Source organism: Emydura macquarii, unplaced genomic scaffold, assembly GCF_026122565.2.
Source record: "Emydura macquarii macquarii isolate MOO-44397 ecotype Brisbane River unplaced genomic scaffold, CSIRO-AGI_Emac_v2 contig_1043, whole genome shotgun sequence".
Taxonomy (NCBI): Eukaryota; Metazoa; Chordata; order Testudines; family Chelidae; genus Emydura; species Emydura macquarii.
Genome location: NW_027131180.1, coordinates 15441856 through 15447741, shown reverse-complemented (window position 1 = coordinate 15447741; position 5886 = coordinate 15441856). Strand labels below are relative to the sequence as shown.

The window sequence follows — 5886 nt, the reverse complement described above, 5'->3', positions numbered from 1 at the left end:
GTTAAACAGTTGTGATATGGTGAAGGCAGAAGGCAGTAGAAGAGTGCTGGATGGGAGATATGTGAGCCCCAGAATGCTCCGGGCTTTGTTCCCTGCTGACTCACTCAGAACCACTGGGGGCAATTAGGAGCAGCTGAGGCTGATTAGTGATCAGCCAGGTGCTCCATAAAAGGGCTCCGCCCCCCAAACACACAGTGCACGAGCTGGAGGAAGTAGGGGTGCGGTGCGGTGCGGTGCGGTGCGGTGCGGTGCGGTGCGGTGCGGTGCGGTGGTGGTAGGAGTACGGAGCTGTGCCGAGGAACGAGCTGGTGAGCAGAGCGCTGTGGTGGAGCAGTGAGGAGGAAGGTACCAGCTCCAGAAGCCAGAAGGACTGAAGGAGGGGGAAAATTAGCCCAGGGGAAGAGTGTGCCGTCTGGAAAGCAGTACCAGCAGCACATAGCTGCTTCTTCTAGGGCCCCTGGGCTGGGACCCGGAGGAGTGGGTGGGCCCGGGTCCCTACCCCCTCCCTGTGGGAAGACGGGGTGACGGGCAACTTCCTGGCCCACTACAAGCAGGAAGGTGCGAGACCCACTGAGGGAAGCCGGCCATCAGCCACACAGTCTACTAGTTTGGATGGAAATTGGGACCGAGTTTTTGTCTGGCGTCTTGCAAAATGTGCTTTGCCTAATCTGATATTTTTATTTTATAAAGTATCAGTAGCTGCTGTAAATAAACTTAACTGAGATCCTGTCTCCTTCATGTCAGTTCCAGAAGTGGGTTATTTCCCTTTGGGAAGATAAACTGACTCCAAACTTATTTTGTCTACGTAGAAGCCTTTATTATATGGATCTGATTTTTAGAGCTGCCGAGTGTCTGACTTCAGTTACAGTTATGGGCATTTAGGCCTTCTGAAAATCATGTCCGATATGTTTATGTATATGCTTGTAGAGTTTGTGTAATTACAGTCAATAGGGCTATAGTGATTAAAATAACACTAACAACCAATTATAAAATAGAGCAATCTACTGTAAAAGCAGCCCCATAAAGCCCAGCTCTTAGAATCTACAACAATGTTAAATTAAAATTATTGTGATGGACAGAATTGGAATACTGGCAAAGAATGCCTGCAAAGCCACTTACAGTCTTATAACTTGCTAATCATTTAAAACTGTGCTCTGTGCTTCACATGCTCTGGATTCACAGTATCTGGAAAGGAAAAAGTCTCCTGGAAATCCAATCAAAGAAACAATGGAAGAATATGGATTTTAAGAAAAGAACAGCAATTAAGGATAAAAAATACTTGTTCTCATTTTGGAAAAAAATGAATTTGAGCTTTTTATGAAATTACACAAACTGTACTTTCTGAGCAGGCTATTAATGTAATTAAAATGTCAACAATCACTAGTGGCACTTTACTTCAGACCTTTGCCTCTCCCATGCTACATTTTATTATTTATCATGTTTATTACAACAGTCCTTAGCGGCTAACCGAGACCAGAGCCCCATGGTGTTAGTCACTGTACAAACTTATGAGAGACAGCCCCTGCCCTGGAGAAGTTACAGCCTAGATAGACAACAGATAAAGTGTAGGAGAAAGGTATATAACATACAAGCAGAGCAAACAGTGTGATAGCTGCAAATGCCATGTTAGTTCTGCAGCTCTGCTTGCTTTTGTTCTGTTGTTGAAATTCTTTCAGAGGGGTTATTTAGGGGGCTGCATAGTACCAAGAATAAGTTCTTTACCAACTCAGTCTGATGTTTTATCATTACATTTTTAATTTAAATTCAGTGGTCCAGATCTTCAACTGGTGTATCTCCATTGATGATGGTGCTATTTCAATTTATGCCATCTGAAGATCTAGCTCAATTAACTATTTGATACAAATTTACACTCAGATAATTATGTAGCAAAACATATTCTATTTACTTTTATTTGTCAAATGCAGCAAATCACTTATCCTTTCATTTTCACTTTAATTCCCATGCAAATCAATAGAGACCAACAATCATTCCCATCTGATGGCTGGTGAAATGAGTTGCTGGTCTTGGTGTACTGGACAAGTGTCCACATGGTGAGGGGGAGGGGGGGGAGGGAGTATTTCTAACAGCAGCTGTGTCAAATATTTGACCTGATGTGTAGAATGAGCTATCCTCTAGTCACTTGAGGCACATCTTGCAGAGGATGGCTGTTTACACAAGTGAGCCAGTGAGTGTGTGTGCATGCTACTGCTCCCAGCAAAGTAAACATATGCTGAATATCATCCAAGCTTCCTCCTTTGGGAGGTTTTCCTTTATTGTTAAATAAGAACAAACGTGAATCTTGGTCTGAACTTGGCTGTTTCTAGGATTTCTCCATCTAGGACCTCTCTGTCCCTTCCCCTGGAAAGCTTCTTGGCTTGGAAAGACTAAACCTTTTATATTCCTTGGTTGGAATTAATGGGACTCATCCAGTCTGCCTGCCAGGATGCAGCAGGAAAATAGTCCTGCGACTTTATGTATTAGCCTAGAGCCAAGCACACGGTCAAAGCTGTCTAGCTGACGCCTTGCACAAGCTCCACGTTCTCTTAAAAATATGACTCCTGAATCCAATCACCAATTCTCCCCTTCAAAAAAATATAATATAGAAATACCTTAATGTACAGCAAGCACTGTTTCTTATTATGTTGTCTCTTACACTGATGATGTAACACTTAAAGGATTATTTTGTTCACAGGTTGATACACTTTGATGTGGACTGTCACAGGGTTCAGTCACCATTGGGGCACCACCTCTTGACTGTGTCTGGGGAATCAGCTCTCATGTGGTCTGGTGCCCCCTTCCATCATTTGCTCACTCCACACCCTCTCTCTCTGTGTGTCTCAGCCCTCTGGCTAGGTCACTATATAGCCCCCCTGAGATATTGATGTCTTGACAGACCACCTCTCTGGATACCACCTTCACCAGTTTGTGCCACTTCCTCAGTGGTTGGTAGAAGAAACCAGGTCCACCCACTACTCTGAGTTTCGGCCCAAGGACCCTGTAATCAGCAGCCATCTCTGCCCTCACACCTCTTTTCCTCAGCTGCTTTCTACTTTGCCTCCCACAGGCTTTCTTCCCCTCCATTCTGGGTAAACTCTTACCTCAGACCCAGAATCCTAGAGGGTCTCTCCCCCTCCCCAAAGCCCAGAGTGGCTGGTAGAGTCTTTCTGCTGCAGACTTCCCAGCTTTATACCTCAGTCAGTTTTTCCCCTAGCTGGACTTTATCAACCATTAATCATGTTCAGTCAAGCTATACTGTCCCCCAGGTGCAGCCTATAAGGTTAATTGGCTTCTTCTGAGCCATCTTAACCTCTTCAGAGCTGGTGTGGGGATAGTCAATTTCCCTTAGCAAAACTACTACATCCCAGTTAGGGAACTCTGGAACCTTTGTATACTGGTCACTTGTGACTTCACAAGACTGTGCAGAGATGACAGCCCCTCACCAGTAAATGTATTAATTATTTTTAATATTTATATTGCAATAGTGCCTAGAGGCCTAAACCTGATCAGAATACGCTCCAGTGTGCTACACATTCTACAAATACATAATAAGTGAGTCTATGCTTCAAAGGGTTAGAATCCCTTTAAATTCAGTGGGACTACTAAAATGCATAAAGCTAAGCTTATGTGTGTTTTCAGGATTGTGCCTCAGTATTTATACAACAGCCATGCTGAAATAGACTAATGGTATATGATCCTCTCTGATATGACCATGGGCAATGCAGGACACTTCGGAGAAAGGCAAAAAAGCTTAGTTCCTGTAATAGTGCAATATTAGATCTTTGGGGAAAAATAACTTCCTGCTTCTGGCGATCATGCCATTCCTTTGAGCATGTGGATTGGTGACTTGTGTAATTTTAATCTAGTTAGTGTCCCTGCAGATGCTATTTGTGCTCAGTTTGGTAGAACAGCCTTTTCAGGAGTAGAATAATTTGAGACAAACTTTTTTTTTTTTTAAGGCCCTTTCTAGAAAGCAGAATGTCAAACTCAGAACACCTTGTCATCTCTTTTAAAATGCTTCCACACAGACAAGCCACTGATAGGATTAATGTAAAATGAGCTGATTTCCAGGGGATTGATGGCAAAGAAGGTAAGTGGGAGTGGAAATTGATTCTTTTTAAGATTTTTATACTGGGAGGCTTATTTCTTTGTCTTCCTGCTGATTCAGGAAACATTTGCTAGAAACTGAATTTAACAGTGGGCTAATTGACTCATGACTCCTCTTTTTATTTTCATGGCCAATTAAATAATAAGTAACGTCATGCTGTGGGCTACTCTGGGTGGATTACTTTAAAACTGTGATTAAAATCAGCAAGCAGGAGATCTTGCTTAAATAATTGATTTTAATCTTGATTTGCATTCATACTTCCTAGTTATTTTCCAAAGGCAAAGTTGATTCTCAGTGGGTGTAATAACATTAAAACATGTTGATTTGTAATTCAATATAGCTTTTCCACTAAATTTGATGGTTCTTTTTCCTAACCAGGAGGATGCACTATATCCACACACACTTATTTAAGCAATTATATAGCTTAACACACAATTATTCAGATTTTCAATTTTTATATTTTAATTATGCTAGAAAATTGTGAATAAGCCTTTTTTATTTACTGGATTAATTTTTAATATGATTTGTTTCAAGTTATAGTCAGATGGAAATTGGAATGCAGTTCAAAAATGCACAAAAACATAATTTAAAAATTATTTTTATTACTTAAATAAAACTACCTTAAATGCCCTGGATACATATGGATGGAAAAAGTAAGTCTATCGCAGCATATTTTGGATTTAAAACTAACTGACATTAAACAAAGGAAGTATTAGCAGTAATTAGTTAATTGAAATGAGAATTGATTGCTTTTTGTCACCAGGCCCTTCAAGATTTTAGAAGTGGTAGATATCCTTTTAGTCATAGACTGGAAGAGGAAAACAAAGTTTCCTGATTTTTTTCAGGTCCCAGCTGATTTCTAAACTTTCATTGAGTCGAACTAGGTGACTAAACTGAAATGAAGAAAATGTTCCAGGTGCTTAGCTGGTGACCTCCACCAGTTTGATGGTTTTGACTCGTTTTTAAATCTTTAACAGAAAACGTCCGGTTGAATGTTTTTTATTTAATTTAAATTATTAATAAAATTATTGTAAATTAAGGCTTATACATATATTGTCATAATTTCAAATTTAGTTCTAAATACGTTTATTTTTAAAAAGAACTGTATGTAATTTAAATTTTAAAACTGAGTTTTGTGGTGGGTTTTTTTTAATCATTGATTTTTATCCACCTTGTGATTACCCTGCTTGAAACTGCTGAGATCAGTAAAAGACGGAAATTAGACAGAGTTAAAGAAATACACTCGCAAATCAAAAGTGTGGTTGCAACTAAGAACAAATTCTACCAAGATGTTTTGGGAAATGCTATTTCTCTTTTGCTTCTCTTCAATTCAACCCCATTGCCTGTGCCATTTCAACCTCAACACTATGCTGTCCTGCAACATTTTAATCCAAGTCATAGAATCATAGAATTATAGAGTTGGAAGGGATCTCAGGAGGTCATCTAGCCCAATCCCCTGCTCAGAGCAGGACTAACCTCAGCTAAATAAACCCAGCGAGGGTTTTGTCAAACCACAGCTTAAAAACCTCTAAAGATGGAGATTCCACCAACTCTCTAGGTAACCCATTCCAATGCTTCACCACCCTCCTAGTGAAAAACTTTTTCCTAATGTCCAACCTAGATCTCCCCACTGCAATGTGAGACCGTTGCTCCTTGTTCTGTCATCTGCCACCACTGAGAACAGCCTAGCTCCATCCTCACTGGAACCTCCTTTCAGATAGTTAAAGGCTGCTATCAAATCTCCCCTCATTCTTCTCTTCTGCAGACTAAACAAGCCTAGT

The 5886-nt window shown here is 40.6% G+C and overlaps 1 long non-coding RNA gene across 1 annotated transcript; it reads left to right on the top strand.

The window, feature by feature from the left end:
• The first annotated feature begins 232 nt into the window (after window positions 1-232).
• LOC137151094 (uncharacterized) lies at window positions 233-5018 on the top strand. The gene is made up of 3 exons (XR_010919171.1): window positions 233-308; window positions 3957-4087; window positions 4951-5018. It is a non-coding gene; the product is annotated as an uncharacterized lncRNA (long non-coding RNA).
• Window positions 5019-5886: the final 868 nt, after the last annotated feature.